Source organism: Mustela lutreola, chromosome 1 (assembly GCF_030435805.1).
Source record: "Mustela lutreola isolate mMusLut2 chromosome 1, mMusLut2.pri, whole genome shotgun sequence".
Taxonomy (NCBI): domain Eukaryota; kingdom Metazoa; phylum Chordata; class Mammalia; order Carnivora; family Mustelidae; genus Mustela; species Mustela lutreola.
In genome coordinates, this window is record NC_081290.1 from 71,029,154 (window position 1) to 71,051,179 (window position 22,026).

Below are 22,026 nucleotides of genomic sequence, written 5' to 3' on the forward strand. Positions count from 1 at the left end.
AATTTAAAGGATAAAGCCAATAAACATTCTTAGAAGACCAGTCATCTGTCACCTCTATGACCGTTTTTAGGTCTACTTTTTCTTATTTCTTACAAATAAATAATTATCATTCCTATTCTAAACAATTGATTAAACAACATATTTTAGTACTTTTTAAAAAAACATGCGTCCCTGAGTGGTAAACTAAATTCTTTGCCAAAAAAAAAGTTCATATTTCAACATAATTCCTAAGTGGTAGTTTTTCGTTACGGTGTTCTAAATTATTTTCTTCCAGTTCACTAACCCTCTCTTCAAACTCAAATCAGAAATAACCAAAGTATAAGGGGTTTTTTTTTTGTTTGTTTGTTTTTCATTGAAGGGCACTATTCACCATTTCAAGTACAATTTAGTTATTTGGTTTAGTCTGCCTGCTCTTTTTCATGACGTTTGCTCTTTTCTCCTATTTTTGCTGTCTCCCCTTATAACTTTAATATTGTGACTGTATTTACCTTAAAAGTTCTATTTGATATTTCTGTTACCAGAATTTCTTGAGATTTTCCTGAATCAGAATTTTTTGAGACTTTCCTCCTCCATAATTTTAAACTCCTGCAATTCCTTCTTGCTGTCACCATTGAATTACTTGCGGGCTGGGACATGAGAGAGTAGAAAAAAAGAAAAGTTACTTCCCAATTCTTTTGAGTGTCGGGAAATCCTACTCTTTTTTGGGCCAGCTAACTCTTGCCCAGGATGTGCATTTTTCTCATTTGGTTTTACATATATTGTGAGCTTAACCAGTTACGATCTGGTGTGCCCTGGGATAAGGTATATTCCCCATGAATTGTTTTGTAGTATTTATGGGAATTACTGGAACATACACATCAGTTTAAATTTGAACCTCAAGCCTAAGTGGGGGAGAGATCCATAGACATAAATTTTAAGAGATTTTTTCCCCCATTTATTCTTGTCTTCCTCTATGATTGAGGGATTTTTTTCCTGTGGGAATACCCCTCTGTGGTCCCATTTTAGAGACAGATTTCATCTTGAGCATCTGCTAAGCCTCACTTTCATTATATGGAAGCCTAACTTCTCAGATGCCCAGGACCAACCCACTGGCAGCCCAGTTACCACCACTTCTATCCCTATCTAGTCCTTTGGTTCAAACGTTCCTTATTTTCCTATAATTCCAAGCTATTTATTTCTCCTTTTTTAAGATTTTATTGATTTATTTGACAGACAGAGATCACAAGTAAGCAGAGAGGCAGGCAGAGAGAGAGAGAGAGAGGAAGCAGGCTCCCTGATGAGCAGAGAGTCCTACATGGGGTGATATCCCAGGACCCTGAGATCACGACCTGAGCCAAAGGCAGACACTTAACTGACTGAGCTACCTAGGCACTCCTCTAGCTATTTATTTCAAAGTATATTGTTAAAGCAAAAATATCTTGGGGTTTTATAAGAATATTTTGTTATAGCAAAGATATTTGTTATATTTCAAAGAATATTTGTTACAGCAAACTATTTTAGGGTTTTATAAGAGGTAGGTTTATAGGCTAATTATTCTGCTATGTGGCCATAATTGAGGTTTAAAACATGTTGAATGAGCAAACGGATGTATGGGTGAAGCATAAAATCATTCAGACAGAGAGAACAAAGCAAATAAGTAAGACAGGCAGGGAAGCACAAATTGTCTAGAAATATGCTGTGCAGCTTGGGAGCCAGTAGCCCTAGAGGGCTGTTGAGGACTTGAGTGTGGATGGTGAAATGAGACACTGAAGGTATAAAATACAAACTAGATTTTGAAAACTTGGAATAAGAAAGAATGTAGCGGTGCGGAGGATCAAAGGGGAGGGGAGGGAAAACTGAGAAGGAAGAAATCAGAGAGGGACAAAAACCGGGAGAGACTCTTAACTCTAGCAAACAAATGGAGGGTGGCTGGAGGGGAGGTGGGTGGAGGGATGGGGTGACTGGGTGACGGGCATGTGATGAGCGCTGGGTGTTCTATGCAACTGATGAATCACTGACCTCTGCCTCTGAAACTAATGGTGTACCATATGTTGTCTAATTGAATTAAATAATAAAAATATGTAAAATATCTCAATTTTTATGTTGATGGTACATTGAAATGATATTTTTGATCATTTAAAAATTTTAAGTTTCACCTGTGACTCCCTGTTTTCTGTTGGTCAGCATTACAGTACCATCTAGGTACACAATAAATACCAATTGAATAAAGGACGGCACTTGGTACATGCAAATCGTCTCTCTTTATTTCTAAACTTATTTAAATGATGAGACTTACAATATGTACACTCTACCATGATGGATCTATCCCAGACTGGATTCTCAAAGCTAAGGGAGCATGAGGTGAGAGAGTAAAATACAGTTCACTGGAGTGTAGCAAATTTAGGTGGAAGGTAGTTGGAGAAAATGAGTTTGGATAATTGGTTTTGACAGTCACTTGAGTAGAAAAACACACCCGTCTTCAGTAATAGTCTTCCATGGTTTTGTCATGCTTTATCTAGGTGCTGTAGGAGAGTTTTGATGTGATATATAATGAAAAGCACTTGAGGAATCTCAAAAATGCAATTAAAAACTTTCTCAATTTGATCCTTACTTTTTCTCTAACATTTTAGCCAGCCTGCTTCCCTAAATCATCTTTCATTCATTCATAGTTTGGTCGTGCAGAATGAAAAAGAAGGTGCTAGAATTCAGGAAACACCAAACAGTCCATGTATTTGTTTCAGACCGGGATTTTTAAACTTGCTTGGTCACTGGAGTTGAGAAATGAGCTGCCACTGGCAAAGTCAGCCAACCAGTTTCCAAAGGCATCAGGTCATTCCCATCTGTACGTGGCCATTTAGCCGGTAATGTGACATTCTTAAGGGTGTTTGCTGTGTTTTGCCTTTGTCACTCTATATATTCTACAATAACCCCTCCAACAAAGTCCATATGTACCTTTTCTAAGTGGGGGTGGGGGTGGGAGTGGGGGGCATAAAAGATGATAAAGTGGGGGGCATGAAAGATGATAAAGCTACAAGATCTGAGGCTCCCAGAGAGCTGTTATCCCAGTGCAAAGGATCATAACCTTGGTTCCAAACTGTGCACCAACTGACTGTCCCCAGAGACCATTTCTGCCTCTGTAAAGGACCCCTTCTTTCTTGGTGCCCCTTATTCTCTCAGATTGGCACCGATGTCTTAGCACATGGTCTGGGCCTCCCGTTGTAGTCAGTGCAGCTGCTGCCCCAGGATCCGCTCAGAGAAGAGTGGAGCATGAGCGCATTGCACGTTCTGCTGTGCACTGGCCACAGAGGGCTTTGTTAGCGAGCTGTAGGCTCAGCCAGGGTCTCATATTTTCCCTTTGGAGGTCTTCCCCAAACGTTTATTTCATTTATAGTTTCTCCCCTGTGGGGACCATTGGTGTGGAGCACCGGGGGCAGATGGGCTTCAGCGCAGAGTGTTACCAATTGCCTGATTCCCACATGGGGGGCTTCTACCTGGAACAATGGGACACATCTGTTCCCCCAGCCGTCTGCATTGCAGACACAGACATATGGGCCACATGATTAAAGCATCTGAAAATGGAAAGCACAGAGATCTTTCAACTGGAATTATCTGTAACTTTTATCAGATGTCCTCCTGATTCCATCCATATGTGCGCTTTCCCAGTTCTCAGGCAAGGAATTGTCCATTTATCTCTATTGTTAGCCGGACGTGAAAGTCCTGAAAACCAAGCAGAGGGCCAGATTTGGTGATTTATGTCTCTTTTCTTCCATTACCTCTATGCCCCTGATTCTGATGTCAGTCAGCAGTGCTCATGAACAAGATGGTGGTGCTTTGCTGGAGCATGCGGGCAACACCGAGAGGCTGAGGAAGGATTTTATCCATTCGGTACAGCCGAACCACAGTGTGTCTGTTTTCATAGCCAGCATGCAGGGTCTGGTCTAGCCAGAATCTCCTCCTCAACTCTTCCTGGATCCCCCTCCAGGAAGTACACCTGAGGGGGATGTACATGAAGCAGTTGAGATCATGAGGAGCTTCTGAAAAGAAACCATGTCACGAAATGACTCACGCTGTAGCCTTAGCCTTGACTGTGGTTGTCCCGCTTAGCTGAGTAGGTAGGAATTGTCTGGTTAGCCATGGCTCATAGGGTTTGGCATATCCTCCTGACGGTTGAGATTTGGGGTGAAGACACTGACAACCTCTTGGTCCATAGGTAGGAGGAAGCAGCATTACAAACACACCAAAGAAGGAACATTTTCTAGAACCAGAGCATTTAGGAAATTATCTCTGGGAGAATTCAAAAACTTCCCTGAGCAGGCGTTCCACGGCCGCAAGGCTTGGATGGTAGAGATGATGTTGCGTCCCAGCCCCCATTTGGCCCTCAGCCTAATGCCCTTGTCCCAGTGCCTTTTCCTCAGAATGTGGAGTTACATCACATGTGCAGATAGTTTGACCCAGATGGAGCTCTTACTTTACTGGGGGTTTGGGGAGGGGAAAGAAGAAAAACATATCTTTAAATATTCCCACGGACCAAATAGGTGGGTGGGGGGCGGGGCGAGTGTTACACTGTAGGCAATGGAGCAGTCAAGCCTAACGCCCACAGAATGTAGGTATGGAAGATTTAAGAAATTTTTCTTGCCATTGACCAATAAGACAAAATAACATGAAAACAAAGCAACAAGCCAAAAAAATCTCCAGTGCCAAAGAGAAAAGAGTGTTTTGTGGATAAATAAGCTGAATAATGAAGGGTGTCGAGTTAAAGTGATGAAGTTGCCAAGCAGTAAACAAACCAACCCTTTATATTGTACTTTATGGGTAATTCAAGGAGTTTGCCACACTCATTTGGTCTTCCAAGCTGAATGTGGAGCGTAACCATGAAATGCCAAACTACTCCATTTATGTGTTTAAAGCTCTCTGTCAACTTCAGAGGGTCTGTCAAGGACCAAATCAATAACCGTGCCACTAGAACTTTCTATAATTGGCATACCTATTGTTCGGAAAACCATTTGAATGGGTTAACATTAAAGACACATGAAAGAGTCACTTGCTCTTACCAGACTTGGAAATGTGAAAAGGTTTTCATATACATTTTCAGATGACAGACATTTACATACTCAGTTTATAAACAGATGCTAGCGAAGATGGAAGGTGAGGGGTGGCAGGGGTGTGATGGTAATGATGAAATTTTAGCACGTATTTCTCATCTCCAACCCCGCTCACTTGAGGAGTCACTTTAAAAAATACTGTATCTTGTTCTCAGGTTTTCTTACCATAAAGTTTCCACTACATTGAAAGTGATAGGATTGATGATTTTCTTTATCTAATAAGAACTAAATATAGTCTTTCAGTCAAAGACCGTTATAAAGCACCTAGTGAAGAGTCTTTTTCATACCTGGAAAAAATAACGTTAAGTCAATTACAGACAACTAGAAAGGCATCAGCCACAAATACCTAAAATTATTTTCTTGATAATTACAAGCTATTTCACATTTGGCATGGATCTTTTCATTCTGAACCATTGATTTTATTTACATTTTGAGATCCAAGGGTTTGTGTCTTTTCATAAAGATTAAAATATTAGAAGCACCTGGGTGGCTCAGTGGGTTAAAGCCTCTGCCTTCGGCTGGGCTCATGATCCCAGGGTCCTGGGATCAAGCCCTGCGTTGGGCTCTCTGCGCAGCAGGGAGCATGCTTCCCTTCCTCTCTCTCTGCCTATGATCTCTGTCTGTCAAATAAATAAATAAAATCTTAAAAAAAAAAGATTAAAATATTAATGTGGTCTCTACAGAGCCAGAAATTATGTTTTAGGAAACTCCAAGCTCATATTCATTACAGTGTATTTCTCCTAATGTGATCTGTGTAAAGTTATTTTACTGTTTATTTCTTTGCTGTTAGATTGCCTTCAAAGGATTTTTTTTCTAACTCCACAAACAAATAGGAGGAAAAAACCCAACAGTGTTACGTTACTAGGACAACCCCTAGGAAAAAGACCTGTGCAACATTTCAATGACTTTACTACCCTTTCAACTTTATTTCTTTGAGTCAACAAATAATGAGGTCACTAGTTTTAGAGGCCATTTTCCACTTTTTTAAAGGTTTTTTTTTCTTCTTTTTAAAAAAGTTTATTTTATTTAAATTTAATTAACGAACATATAGTGTATTATTAGTTTTAAGGTAGAGTTTGGGGATTCATCAGCTGCATATACGACCGAGTTCATTACATCACGTGCCCTCCTGAATGTCCATCACCCAGTTACCCCTTCCTCCCACCCACCTGAGTTGGTTTCCTATAGTTAAAAGTCTCTTACTTCATTTTCCTGCTGGCTAAATAATATTCCACTGTATATATATATATATATATATACTGCATCTTCTTTATCCATTAATTTATTTATTTTAAGGGTGTTTTTTTTTTTTTTTTAAGATTTTATGAGCCCAAAGGCAGGACTCGATCCCAGGACCCTGAGGACCCTGAGATCCTGACCTGAGCCGAAGGCAGACGCTTCACCAACAGGCTACCCAGGCATTCTAATTTTGCCACTTTTAAAAAAGATGTATGCATGAGTACAAATGCAGAATTCTGGGAAGTGACTTGTACATCTTTCCTTCCCCTGAATCCTTTTGTGATTACCCTGGCAGGGAGAGGACTGCTGGGAACCCTCATCTGTGCATTACCTAGTCTCTGGGACCCACGGGCAGCAGCTAGCCCTTGAGATGATAGGGAGGGGCCAGGATGGCAGAAACCTTAGAGTAGCAGAGACTTAGAGGAAGGTGGATAGGGTTGGGGGTATGACTATTTATGATACAGAAAATGCACAAGGTCTGGGGGGAGGGGACCCAGGCTGTGGGGCTCTGAGAGCCAGGGTGAGACATTGCACTTTATCCAGGAGGCAACAAAGAGTTACTGAGTCTTCACAAGCGGGAAGAGATGATGTGGTGTGTTTAGACACTGTGTAAAGTGGTTAAGGCTTATTAGACCAGGAGATGTGTAACCGAAGAGGAGAGTGTTGTGAGCTCAGTGCTAGAGCATCCTTCGTGAACCACAGCAGTAATGGTGGGCATGAAAAGGAAAGGGTGGATTCAAGACACAGAACTTAGGACCTGGCAGCTTGGAGGGACTTGACTGATGTTTAAAGGAGAAAAGCTGGGGCTCACGTCCTGGCTTCTTCTATCTCCACTTCCATATGTCTGCTAAGGCTACATGTCCTTGAATGAGCCCTTCTCAGCTTGAACATAGTCCCTATTTGTAGTTAGGAATTCAAATGCCTATAGCAAATGAGATAGTACATTTTTAAGTGTATCTAAGCCCTCAACATTATATACTAATTGTTATTATTGGATATGAGGTTTATGGAGGATTTTAAAAAGGTCCTAAAATCTGCACACAGATGTTTGTAATATCTGTATTCATAGTTGCCCAAACTTGGAAGCAAGCAAGATGTCCTTCAGTCAGTGAATGGATAAATAAGCCGTGGTCCATGCAGACAGTGCAATAGTATTCAACATGAACAAGAAATGTGCAATCAAGCCACAAAAAAGCGTGGAGGATATTTAAGTGCATGTTCCTAAGTGGTGAAGACCCTCTGAAAAGGTGCCACATTCCAACTATATGATATTCTGGAAAAGGCAAAAAGCTGAAACTATGGAGATAGTAAAAAGATCAGTGGTTGCCAAGGGTTTAGAAAGAGGGAGGGTGAATAGGCAGGCAGGGCACAGAGAATTTTTGAGGGCAGTGAAATGACTCTGTAGGATACCGTGGTGCTCACTATATGTCATTCCTCATACATTTGTCCAAACCTGTGGAACGTTCCACACCAGCAGGGAGCTATAATATGAACTGTGGTGGTTATACTCTATCAGCGGAGTTTTGTCCATTGTCACCAGAAATACCGCTCTAGGTGGGGGTGTGGATATGGAGAAGGCTGGGGGTTAGGGAGAGCAAGTGTGGGAATTCTCTGCACTTGCTGCCAAGTTTTGCCGTGAACCTGAAACTGCTCTAAAAAATAAATCCTATTAGGAAAATAAAGTCTAAGTTGATTCCAAGATCTTAAGCCTTCTTGACTAAAATAATAGCATTGCCCTTCACAGAAAGAGGAGTGTTGGGAAAAGAAGCTGGTTTCTGAGAAAGATGATAAATTCCAGTTGAGGTATTTTAAGTCCAGGGGCTTGAATAACAATCATGCGGAGACGTCCAGCAAGCAAATGGAATACAGAACTAGATCGTACTGTTGAAGGGTCATGGAGTTCAACGGTAGAGAAAGAAGTCTCGAGATGTTGTATGATGCAGCTTCCTAAGTTTAAGTAGCATGGGGATGGGACCCGTGGGCAGAAAGAGCTGCACGTTTGCTGAATGAGGCTGGTTGTTTTATGCTTTAGTGGTCAAGTAGTCATGTGCAGGGAGTACTGGATCGTAAATGTGTCTTCAAATTTCTACACATAAAACTACTTTCACAAAATTTCTCTGGTGCTTATCATTCAGTTTGGTATTAACTATTGGTAAGATATGTGGCAGTCATGAGACCCTTTAAGAATAGAGCGACCAACATGTATTTGATCCTTATCAGAACTATGTGGGCTGTAGGTCAGCCTTCTGGGCTAACAGTGAACATTTTGCTGCTTCTACCCCTCATCGACACTAGACTTGACATTCCTATGGTACCTACAGTTTGTTAAACATGTCTGCATATGTTGACTTTTCTCCCATGGTATCTCACGCGTGGATGAAGGGATCAACTAGATGACTTCTAAGATTTTTTTTTTTTTAACTGTGAGATTTTTGTGGAAAAAATCCAGGAAATCAGGGATGGAGAGGAGAAGCAAAACAAGCCCAGGGATAGGAAAGGCAACACAGAGAGATTGAAGCAGAAGTGGGTCGTCGGCCAGCTGCAGAGATACTGAGCAGGGTGAAAACTGAGGTATATCCAAATAATGTAGAAATTGGGTTGTGTTCTCACCTTGGAGAAGCCTGTGGTTTCGAGTGGTGAGGATGGAAAACACATCGTAAAGGCTGAACCAACAGATGTCAGGGGTGTTGGCGGGAAAGGATGCAAGCAGAAAGCCATGGACTGAGGGGTAGTCCATTTCACGATACGGAGACCTTGATGGAAGGGGAGTGACCAGTGGCGAGGTCAGTGTTGAAAGAAAGAGGAGTAGAATTAAACAGGTATTTCTGTGTAGGCTGAGCATTGGAGAAAAAGGAAAACCTCCTCAGAGCCTAGAGTGGAAAGCGAGGAGATGCCTGTAGGTACAGACATTCTGATATTAAGAAGACAGCATCAACAGCTCAGGGATGCAATTGGCATCAACCCAAAAGGACTTTGGACACTGGCTCTGTGCCCTTAGGCGAGGTCCTTAGCCTCTAAGGGTCCCCATTTTCCTCACTTGCAGATGAGATGCCTTCAAAAAAAACAAGAAAAGGGTTTTATTTATTTATTTGAGAGAGAGAAAGAGAAAGAAAGACAGAGCACTGAGCTGGGAGGTGAGAGAGAAAGAAGCAGGCTTCCCGCGAGAGCAGGGAGCCTGACGCAGGGCTCGATCCCAGAACCCTGGGGTCACGACCTGAGCCAAAGGCAGACGCCCATCTGACTGAGCCACCGAGGCACCCCTGAGATACCTTCCTTTAGGAAACTTCTTACTATGGAAGTTTTCAAATATACTACAAATATAGAAAGAAGAGTAACCCATGTTACCATCACACGGTTTGAAAATTAGCAAAATCGTACCAGTATCGTATCATCGGCCCATTGCACACTTTCATGAGGTGGACGTGTGCTGGAATATTTTCTTGCCCATCTCAGTCATCAGATACTTTTACCCATAGTTACTTCAATACGGCTCTCTGGCTCATAAGTGCCTTTTGAGGCCTATGCAAGCCCCCCAGGATTATTGCATTTAAAAAAAGCAAACGTTCCTTAGTATCCTTGGGCACACAGTGTCGCCTGCTCCGATTTCTCCAGCTGTCTCAAAGATGTCTTTTTACAGATGGTTTGTTTTCAGTCATGATTCAGAGAAGGGCCGGCGGTGGCCTTCGGGTTCCTGGGAGTCGTGAACATGAGACGAGGTTAGGAGTATGAACGTATGAGCTGGCACATGACAGAGCGCACTATTTCTTCCCTTTCTTTATCCCTTTATCTTCAGGCACCATATTGACCAGTGAAATGGGAGTCAGCAGCATAATATTCACATGGAGGCACAAGGTACCCTTGAATGGGGGATACGGTGAGCGATCAGGGACTTGACCAGTCAGCAACTGATTAGAAGCAGAAGATGGTGGACGGAATGCCTCCTGTTCAAAGGTGCTATTGGTGCCAAAATAGTAACTAATAGCTATTCTGTGGCTGGCGTTGTTCTAGGTACTCTTATATTCCTTTATTCCAGACAACAACCCCAGGAGTTAGGTGATGTGATTCTCCCTGTTATGGTGAGAAAACACAGGCACAGAGAAGTTAAGTGATTTGCCTGAAGTCACACAGCTCGTGAAAACGTTGGAGCGAAGGACTCAGTGCCAGCAACTCCATCGTCAGAGACCAAAGCCTGCAAGCTCTCCTCTGTACTGCCTCTTCTAAGTCAAATGAAAGGTTTAGATCTACATACAGATACAAAGACCCTGCAATGCTTTGAGTCAGGGGACGTCATATGACGTCAAATGTCCAAGGAGAGAGTCTGACCAATTCTCCCAAGAAAGCAGGAGGTACAGAAATGGGTATTGCAAGAGCAAAGGAGCTGGATTTTCAAGGACTAGGAGGAGAAAGGTGGGAGCAGCAGGCCTGCCTGGAAGTGGGAGCGCAGCCCTGGGAGCTGTGGGCGGGCCGTTAGCACTCTTACCCTATTTCCTTCCCTGAGTGGGAGGCCCGGCTGGGCAGTAAGGAGGTGTTGCACAGGGGTCATTTACAAAGGCTGTCTTTAGGAGGAGGAAGAGCAGAGCATAAAGGATGTTTGCAGATTGCTCTCTTTTCTCACTGTAATTTTTGCTTCTAGCAACCACTTCACAAGGTTTGTCTTTGAAGATCCACTGTATTCTCCTTCTGAAATTATATCATTTAAAAAAAAATTGGTAGGGTGGGGGCGTTAGCCCCACAAAGCATTTGCACTCTCAGAGCTTCTTCTTAACATCATCCTTAGATTCACTGGGAAAACATAAATTTCTCTCCCAATGGGAAGGCGCATCCGGGTTCTTTACTGTCCTGGTGATTTGCTTCTGGGGTAATCAACAACCCAGTGGGTTCCCAGCAGCTGTCACAGCTCAGCAGTGGTTCAGACTCCCCAGGATTCACTTCCAATGAAAAAGAACCCAGAAACTCTATGCTGTGACATTTTTCATATGCTTTTAGAAATGTTTTAAACATTGATTGTAGTATGCCGCAAATAGCAAGGACTTCCATTTCTTTAAAAAAAAAAAAAATGCCCCCCCTTGCTCCTCCAGAATTCTCCTACAGTAGCTTAGCAGGGACCAGTGGCTGCAGTTCCTTGATGAGATGTTGCTGTGAATTGTTTGCAGACCATAACCGAAATTTACCTGTCCCCACACCATTTCCTTTAAATAGAACATTGGTATGTTTGTGACAAGCAGTTTTAGGTTGTTCAGGGGACTTAGTAAAGAAGTAGGGCATCCTTTACATATAAAAAGGAAAAGCTGTAACACCTTTTCATTATATATAGGTATACATAGTCTCCATTTTTCGTGTGAATTTTTGCATTTTGTTGAGATGGTACACTCAAACAAACTCAAAATACTGTGATTTACAATGCAAGAGGAAAGCAGGCAGAAAGCTAATATATTTACCCACTGAGGCCCAGCAATTACATTTAGGGATTCAGACACTGAATTCCTATGGCTTCTCAGCCAGGCTCTTCCGGTGAACCCACAAGGTCAGGATCAGATGCCCCACTCTGTTAATTTTTGTCATTCTAATTGGTATAAGGTGGTATCTCCGTATGGTTTTGATTTGAATTTCCCTGATGGCTAATGATGTTGAAAATTTTGTCATGTGTCTGTTAGCCCTTTGTATGTCTTCTTTGGAGAGGTGTCTGTTCTTGTCTTTACCCATTTTTTGGCTTATTTGTTTTTTGGGTGTTGAGTTTAAGAAATTATTTATAGATCTTGGATATCAGCCCTTTATCTGTAGTGTTGTTTGCAAATATCTTCTGCCATTCCGTAGGTTGCCTCTTTGTTTTGTTGACTGTTTCCTTTGGTATGCAGAAGCTTTTGATCTTGATGAAGTCCCAAAAGTTCATTTTTGTTTTTGTTTCCCTTGCCTTTGGAGAAATGTCTTGAAAAAAGTTGCTGTGGATTTTGATGGACTCCTGTCTCACATTGAGGTCTTTCATCCATTTAGAGTTTACTGTTGTGTGGTGTAAGAGAATGGTCCAGTTTCATTCTTCTATATTTGGCTGACCAATTTTCCCCACACCATCCACTGAAGAGACTTTTTTCCACTGGATATTTTTTTCTGCTTTATCAAAGATTATTTAACTATAGAGTTGTGGGTCCATATCTGGGCTTTCTACTCTGTTCCACTGGTCTGTGTGTCTGTTTTTGTGCCAGGACCACGCTGTCTTGGTGATCACAGCTTTGTAGTAAAGCTTGAAATCAGGCAACATGATGCCCCCAGGCTTGTTTTTCTTTTTCAATATTTCCTTGGCGATTTGGGGTCTTTTTTGGCTCCATACAAAGTTTAGGATTTTTTTTTTTCCAGGACTTTGAAAAATGCCATTTGTTATTTTGATTGGGATGGCGTTGAAAGTATAGATTGCTCTGGGTAGCATAGACGTTTTAACAATGTTTATTCTTCTGATCCAAGAGCATGGAATGTTTTTCTTTCTTTTTGTGTCTTTAGTTTCTTTCATGAGTGTTCTGTAGTTCCTGGAGTATAGATCCTTTACCTCTTTGGTTAAGTTTATTCCTAGGTATCTTATGGTTTTTGGTGCTATTTTAAATGGAATCAATTCCCTAATTTCTCTTTCTACAGTTACATTGTTAGTGCATAGGAAAGCAGCTGATTTCTGTGCACCGATTTTATATCCTGCCACGTTGCTGAATTGCTGTATGAGTTCTAGTAATTTGGGGGTGGAGTCTTTGGGGTTTTCCACATAGAATATCATGTCATCTGCAAAGAGAGGGCGTATGACTTCTACTCTGGCTGCCAGGGTGGGCAGACCTTGAGGCTTGTTTGCAGGTAGCTTCCAGACAGTTCTCCAGGAGAAGCAGCTGCTTGAGAGCTTTCCTAGTTCTTTGTAGGGCCCCGTGTTAGGATTAGAATGTGGATTTTTGAAAAAAAAAAAAAAAAAAATCCCTTGTTTCACAATAACTCTGATATAATTAGCAGGGATTCGTGAAAAAGTAATTTCTAAAAAGAGTAGCTATGTGCAAAAAGGAACGAGGTTAATAGGAATGCAGCTATAACCTGAGACTATGAAATCGTGGAGAGCTCAATTTAATATCAAGAACGTTCTTTGTTTTTCAGAACCACCGAGGACATCCTCTGATTAGCTTCCAAAATTCCTTTCATTCTGAGGAGATTTTTCTGCATGTGAATCTGAAATTTAGTATCATATGTCGTGAATGGAAGTCACTTATATTCTCATTTATCACGATCAATCTACTTTTGTGATGATTGAAAAATTTGAGTTGAATGCAGTTAAGAGAAATAGTGAGGAAAGAATATAACATTCACAGGGCGTCTCAGCAGTATGCCAAGTCCTTTTACATAAATGATTCCATTTAATCCTTACAACTTGTGGTCTTCGTGGTGTTGCCTGGGTCCCTGTCACACAAAAATAACATGACAGACCTAAAATGGGAATCAAATCTATTTGACTTCAAAGCTTATTTTTGAGTTATTTAGGCATGTCCGGACAGGAAGATATCTAAGATAGTATGTTATAGCTTTGGTTTTTCTCAGAACAAGTAAATAAATCTGATGTTCTATCATCGAGTTTCTGAGAAGCAAAATATGGAGTGGGTGTAGACCGTTCTGTTCAAATGGGTAGAGAAGAGAGTTTCTGATGTGCCTTTACTAATAACAACCCATCCTCCCATTGGCCATGAAGGCCTGTTATGATGTGGGTTTATTTTATTTTATTTTTTTAGAGATTTTATTTATTTCTTTGACAGAGAGAGAGAGGGGGAGGAGAGCATAAGCGGGGGTGGAGTGGGGGTGGTGGGCCAGCAGGAAGAGGGAGAAGCAGGCTTCCTGCTGAGCAGAGAGCCTGATATGTGGCTTGATCCCAGGGCCCTGAGATCATGACTTGAGCCCAAGGCAGATGCTCAACCAACTGAGCCACCCAGGCGCCCTATGATGTGGTTTTAAAGCAAATCCTGTTTTCTCTTTTTCCTTTGAATTAGTCTGAATGAGGCAGAAGTGGCACCAAGTCCATGGCTTTCAGACTTATCGTGAGAAAAAAGCCCAAGTAAAATAGTTTGCTCTTTGGTAGTTACTTATGTTTTACTAATACAACAAATTCTTTTAACTTCAAGGCTTTCTGTTGTTGGGGAGAAGTGAGTAACACCAGAATTTTGTTTAGTACTGTAATATTGGTGTCTAGGAATGCCAATATTTCATGAAATAAGGGTTTGAGAATATTCTGAGATAAAAATACTCCATCATCACGCGTATTTTTTTTAAAGATTTTATTTATTTATTTATTTGACAGACTGAGATCACAAGTAGGCAGAGAAGCAGGCAGAGAGAGAGAGAGAGGAGGAAGCAGGCTCCCCACTGAGCAGAGAGCCCGATGCGGGGCTCGGTCCCAGGACCCTGGAATCATGACCTGAGCTGAAGGCAGAGGCTTTTACCCACTGAGCCACCCAGGTGCTTCAATCACGCATATTTTTAAAGTAGCTTTGGTATTTCCCTTAAACCCAAGAAGGAGGACCCCATACTTTAGGAAACCTTGTTTTGTTTTTTTTTCCAGCCATACCCTCTCCACAGGGCAAGGGAGGGTCCATACCACACTAGAAAGCCCAGAATCCCAGAACTACTTTCCAGTGTCCAACAGCCCTTCCTCTTAGGTCTGTTTTCCAGAAGGTAGACCATGCTGTCTCTGGGGCCGAAAGAGCAGCTATCTGTGGGCATGTGTGGCTGGGACTTGGACACATGGACTGGGGTGTCCACACCTGTTCAGGAAGCCCATCAAGATCAGGGACAGCTGGGTGTGCAAGCCATGGGAAGCCCTGTGCCAACAGGTGCCCCTGTAGGAAGTATGATCATGGCTTCCAGGTCTTTATGAAGGTGGAAGGATAGATGTATTTTGTGTAGCATTTTATTACCTTAATGTTTACCTAGTAAATATTTACATATACTGTATGGGCCCCTATTTATTATTCTCTTGCCTGGGGATCTTCAAATTGGGCAGCCCTAGAGATAGAACTGGTTGTTTGTTTGTTTGTTTGTTTGTAAAAGAGAGAAGAGAGAGAGTGAGTGAGCAGAGAGGCAGAGGGAGAGAGAGAGAGAATCCCAAGTGGACTCCGTGCTGAAAGCAGGGTCAGTGACAGGACCCCATCCCAGGAGCCTGAGATCATGACTTGAGCCAAAATCAAGAGTTGTCCACCTATTTGACTGAGCTACCTAGGTGCTCTGAGATAGAACTTCTTCCACTTCAGGGGTTTTTGCAAATAAGTCTCCAGGCAAAGTCAAAGCCTTTAGCACAAATTGACCTCTGAAGTCAATCTGAGTAAGTAAAAATGGTATTATGCTAAATGAAATTAGTCCATCAGAGAAAGACAATTATCACATGGTCTCATTCATATGTGGAATTTAAGAAACAAAACAAAGGAGCATATGGGTAGGGAGGGAAATACAAGGTCATATAGGGAGATAAACCACAAGAGACTCTTAATTATAGTTTGCTGGAGGGGAGGCAGGCGAGGGACAGGGTAACCAGGTGATGGACATTAAGGAGGGCACGTGATGTAATGAGCACTGGGTATTATATAAGACTGATGAATCACTGCCCTCTACCTTTGAAACTAATAATACACTATATGTTAATTGAGTTTAAATTAAAAGAAAAAAACAAACTGCAGAATTAAAAGTCCAAGGCTTTCCATCCAAACTGAAGACTGAGCCCAGTGTATGAAAATCCAGTTCTCTTTTAAAACTACAGGTATCTTAGGGGCACCTGGGTGGCTCAGTTGCTTAAGCGTCTGACTCTTGGTTTCAGCTCAGGTCATGATCTCAGGATTGCGAGATTGAGCCCTGTGTTGGGCTCTGCACTCAGTGGGGTCTGCTTGAGAGCCTCTCCCTCTCCCACTGGCTCACACTCACTCATGCGTACTTTCTCTCTCTCTAAAATAAAGTAAATCTTAAAAAGAAAGAAAGAAAGAAAGAAACTAACTCCAGGTATCTTAATACCCCTAAGGCAGTTTCTGGTTTCAAGATCATAACTGAAAACATCTTTATCAACTTCACATTTTCATAATAATGGCAGATTTTACCCCAACCACTTATTCCACTCAGTTGAAGTGTTTTTATGCCAGTGTTCAAGCCACTCTCCTGGATCTTAGCATAACTGCTCATGACCTTCTTCTTAGGTCACTAAAAACTGTCCTTTTAGGTCAACTGTTTGTTTAAGCCCAATTCCAAATGGCAGGCGTCTTGGAAAGCAAACACATCCAGTAACATTATTACTCAAAGGCACCTAGCAGTCTCTCCTTCCTGATTGGATTTGATACAATGTAACCAACATCTATTGAACACTTAAGTGCAGAGCACCAGGCAGAGATCTAGAGAGACACTCAAGTGAGCAGAGATTCCTGTCTCGGGGATGCTCACAGTTCTTAAGGGCAAACACCAGCAGGGCAATTCGCAATCAAAGCCAAATATATTAAGAATTTAAAAAGATTAAAATAAAGTGTGGAGAGAGGGTGAGGGACTACATGTCTGTCAGAATTAGTATTAGCTTCCTCCTCCTCTTGAAAAAAAATCTCATGGAGGTGGTGCCATTTGCATTGAAAGGTAGCATTACAATAGGTAGAAAATAATAATTACAGCTAACGTTTATTGAGCTCTTGGGGGTTGCCAGGCACTGTTCCTGTGTGGATTGGACCATTTGGTCCTCTCAGGACTACAAACCTAGGAGGGGGTAAGTACACGCCACTCCCTCCACCATGTTGAAGATAAAATTCATAAACAATGTGCAAACACACTAATCATTTTGTCCACATGAGATACACGAGGGTAACTCACCCTCAGTCACCCTACCAGGTAAGGTGGAGCTACAATATGCAGGCGAGCAATCTGACTCTGGAACTTGTGTTTTAAACCACACACTCTAGAGGGAAAGCTACTCCACCTATGAAACAAAGAACGGAGCACTGGACATGGAATAGCATGAAAGATTGGAGTGCAGTCACTGGTGAGGAATAAGCATATGTTTAGCCCTAGTAGGTATTGTCAAATATTTTTCCCAGGTGACTGGTTCAGTTTGTTTCATGCTGGACATGTAAGAGAGTTCCAGTGCTCCACATCCTTGGCAACATTTGGCATTATCTGGTTTTTAAAATTTTTGTAAATATCAGCCATTTTTCTTAGATATGCAGTGGTATTCTATTGTGGTTCTAATTTTTCTCCAATTAATGATGCTAATTCTCTCAAAATAGGTTTATAAATATTGTAAAACTCAAAATCTGACACAGGTTATGCGTCTGTGTATGTGTGTGTAAATTGAGGAAGTAATGTTATATGAAAATGAAAAGGGGCTGTGATGCCCAAGGCAATATTGAAGAAGAACAATGCATGCTAGCAGCTACCTAGACTTTAATAATAAAGTCACAGTAAGACAATGTGGTATTGGTGCAGGGATAGACAAATAGAACAGGGACATAATAAGAGAGTCCAGAATCAAACTTAATATATATATTAAGATATATATTTACATATATATATTTACATATATAAAAATATATATTATATAAATAAGATATATATCTTATTTATAATAAGATATTATATATTAATATATCTTAATATATATTAAGTTTGAATCTTATTTATATAATATATATTTTTATATATGTAAATGCAGTGATCTTATATCTGATTAAATATAAGATCACTTGATTTGAACAGTCTCCATTGCAATACAGAGGAGGGAGGATGATATTTTAAATAAATGGTGCTAGATCAATTAGATATTCATGTGGAAAAGTATTTTTGAACCCTCCTTCACACTGTGTAAAAAAAAAAAATGATAGATCACAACTAAAACAATAAAACTTTTAGAAGAAAGCACAAGTGAATAACTTTATAATGTTGATACACAAAGATTTTCTAAACTGGAAATAAGAGCACTAATCATTAATAAGATTGGTAAGATCGACTTCATTATATTAAGAATGTGTGTTCATGGGGCACCTGGGTTGGCTCAGTGGGTTAGGGCCTCTGCCTTCAGCTCAGGTCGTGATCCCAGGGTCCTGGGATCGAGCCCTACATCGGGCTCTCTGCTCGGCAGGGAACCTGCTTCCTCCTCTTTCTCTCTGCCTGCCTCTCTGCCTACTTGTGATCTCTGTCTGTCAAATAAATAAATAAACAAAATCTTTATTTAAAAAAAGAAAAATGAATGTTCTTAAATTATAGCTGAGAACTTCCCTAATCTGGGGAAGGAAACAGGCATTCATGTCCAGGAGGCACAGAAAACCCCCCCTCAAAATCAACAAAAATAGGTCAACACCTGGACCTATTATAGTAAAGTTTGCAAATTTCAAAGATAAAGAGAAATTCTGGAAACCAGCTCAGGACGAGAGGTCCTTAACCTACAAAGGTAGACACATAATGCTGGCAGCAGACCTATCCACAGAGACATGGCAGGCCAGAAAGAACTGGCATGATACATTTAACGTGATAAATTGGGAAAAATAAAAATACACAGCCAGGAATACTTTATCCAACAAGGATGTCATTCAGAATAGAAGGAGAGATAGAGAGTTTCTGAAACAAACAAAAACTAAAAGAATTTGTGAATAGTAAATCAGCCCTGCAAGAAATGTTACAGGGAATCTTTTTTTTTTTTTTTTAAGATTTTATTTATTTATTTGACAGACAGAGATTACAAGTAAGCAAGAGAGGCAGGCAGGGAGAGAGAGGAGGAAGCATGCTCTCTGCAGAGCTGAGAGCCCTATGTGGGGCTTGATCCCAGGACCCTGAGATCATGACCTGAGCCGAAAGCAGAGGCTTTAACCCACTGAACCACCCAGGCGCCCCTACAGGGAATCTTTTGAATGGAGAGAGAGCCCTAAAGGAACAGAAACAATCTACAGGAACAGAGACTTTGTAGTATATGTTAATTAAACTGAATTTAAAGAAAAAACAAAGTGTATGCATAATGGGGTCTTACTAAGAGATTGACAAAACAACTACATAATACAGGACATTCACAATACATATATCTAATAAAAAAGACTTAATATTTAAAAAAAAAAAAAACTCATACCAATCGAGGAAAAAACAGCCAACCCAATTAAAAAGTAACAGATAACTTAGTGTACAAAGGAAGATAACAAATTATTTTTTTTAATTGTATGATGCTAATAGAATTTTTCTTTCTCTTTTTCTTTTCTTTCTTTCTTTCTTTCTTCTTCTTCTTCTTCTTCTTCTTCTTCTTCTTCTTCTTCTTCTTCCTTCTCCTTCTCTTTAAGTTTTCATTTATTTATTTGACAGAGAGATAGCAAGAGAGGAAACACAAAGTGGGGGAGTGGGAGAGGGACAAACATGCTTTCCGCTGAGCAGGGAGCCCGATGTGGACTTGATCCCAGGACCCTGGGATCATGGCCTGAACCGAAGGCAGACGCTTAAGGAATGAGCCACTCAAAAGCTTTTTTTTTTTTTTTTTTTTAAAAGAGAGCACGCACCTGCACTCTTGCATGGCGCGGGGGGTGGGGAAGAGGGAGAGGGTGACAGAGAGAATCCCAGGCAGGCTTCATACCCCACATGGAGCCAGAGGTAGTGCTTGATCTTGAGATCACAACCTTGGCCAAAATCAAGAGTTGTATGCTTAACTGACTGAACCATTGAGGTGCCCAGATAATGGAATTTTCAGATATATATTGAAAATTCCTTCTTGAATTATGTGCTAATTCAAGGATCTGAAACTCCAAGGCAGATGACTACAGAGCAAATATATTCATCTTATAATAAAAGTGCCTACCTGGTGGGTAAAGATCTTTCAGTACGTCTCAGATCCACCAAGCTTGCTGAGCACTGCTGGAATTTGTGCTGGAGGCCTGGAACCGTATTGCCTCCCTATTCTTATTCATAGGCTTCGTGGCTCAGGGTGTTCATTTCACTTACAACCTTCACTTACTTCCCTTGGACAAATAGATCTGTACTTAGGTTCACAAAATTGGAGACTCCTTCTTGCAGGATACCTACTGTTTGATATAGGAATGGAGATGAGATGGTGAATATGTATCTTTCAGAAATCAGCCAGACACATGCATACACACACATGCACACACACAAAAATCCCAAAGGCTATGCAGCCAAAATACCAAGAATCAGAACATCAGACATTCTAAATGACAAGATGAAGATGTAGTCATTTTGGTTTATGAGATTTTCTGTATGAGATAAAAACAGAGTTTAACTGATCCATGATATCAGTCCACAAATTAAAGGACCTCAGTCTAGGACCTTGGCAATGGAAATCTCCCTTCTAGTATTCCCAAATTAATCATTGAGCACCTACTGTATGCAAGGCTTTGGGCTGAGAAACGGAGGTAATATAGGTAGTAGAATGCCATGTTCCTTTTAATATTCAAGGAATTTCCAGTCTTTAACTAGCTCTCCTGGGGTCAAACTGGTATATTGGAAGGAAGATGGGATTTGGAATTAGCTAGGCCTTAGTTTATGCCAAACCTATTGAGTTATGCCAAACTTTCTGGCACCTTAATGGAAAGGGTGTTTACAGTCCCACCTGAGTTTTAGCTCACATTGTACTTCCTAAGCCCTAGGTGGAAAGAGGTATATAAACAAAGTTCACTTCTTTTTTCTTTCTTTTTTTTTTTTCAAAGACTTTCTTTATTTGAGAGAGAGAGAAAGAATGAGAGGGAGCATGAGAGGAGAAAGGTCAGCTGGAGAAGCAGACTCCCTGCCAAGCAGGAAGCCTGATGTGCTACTCGATCCCAGGACCCCAGGATCATGACCTGAGCCGAAGGCAGTCACTTAACCAACTGAGCCACCCATGTGCCCCAACAAAGTTCACTTCTGTTAATCTTATTGATCACACCAAGGAGTAGGAACCATATCAATGTTTGAATCTGCCTTTAGTCAAATAAAAACTTTAAGTCTTAATTTTGTTGAAACTGTTGAGGAATTCTAATTCAATATCCACAGGTATTTTTTTTTTTTTTTAATAAGAGAATTTAAACACACAAAGAACAAATCAGATGGCCTTTCAAGTACCCAAGGTGATTAGGAGCACTAAAGTTGCCAAAAATCAACTGAAATACAAGAAAATGTGATTATAGAACTGGGTGAAATTTTAAAGGTTACTTATGCAGTTATTATACTAAGGAATAAGATGAGTTTCAGAGACATTTACTCATAAGGCCAAATTCACACGGTTAATAAGGGCGGAACTGAGGCATGAACTTGGCTCCTCCAAATTTCTGTCCAGTGGCCTTTGATTTTCCAGAAGGAGTATTTTCACAGGGTCTTTATAGAAGACTATCACTACCACTACACCATTCCCCTGTGTGGGTAAGCTGAACTTTCAGTAAATTTCCTATCTTTTTAATGTACTGTTGAATCCTATTGGCTAGTATTTTGTTGAGTATTTTCGCATCTGTGTTCATCAAGGATATTGGTCTATAGCTCTCTTTTTTGGTGGGATCCTTGTCTGGTTTTGGGATCAAGGTGATGCTGGCCTCATAAAATGAGTTTGGAAGTTTTCCTTCCATTTCTATTTTTTGGAACAGTTTTAGGAGAATAGGAATTAGTTCTTCTTTAAATGTTTGGTAGAATTCCCCCGGGAAGCCGTCTGGCCCTGGGCTTTTGTTTGTTTGGAGATTTTTAATGACTGTTTCAATCTCCTTACTGGTTATGGGTCTGTTCA

General features: G+C 40.9%; 1 protein-coding gene across 1 annotated transcript in view; it reads left to right on the plus strand.

The window, feature by feature from the left end:
* RNF150 (ring finger protein 150) overlaps positions 1-22,026 on the plus strand; it is a 267,148-nt gene that overhangs the window by 104,795 nt on the left and 140,327 nt on the right. The window lies entirely within an intron of this gene.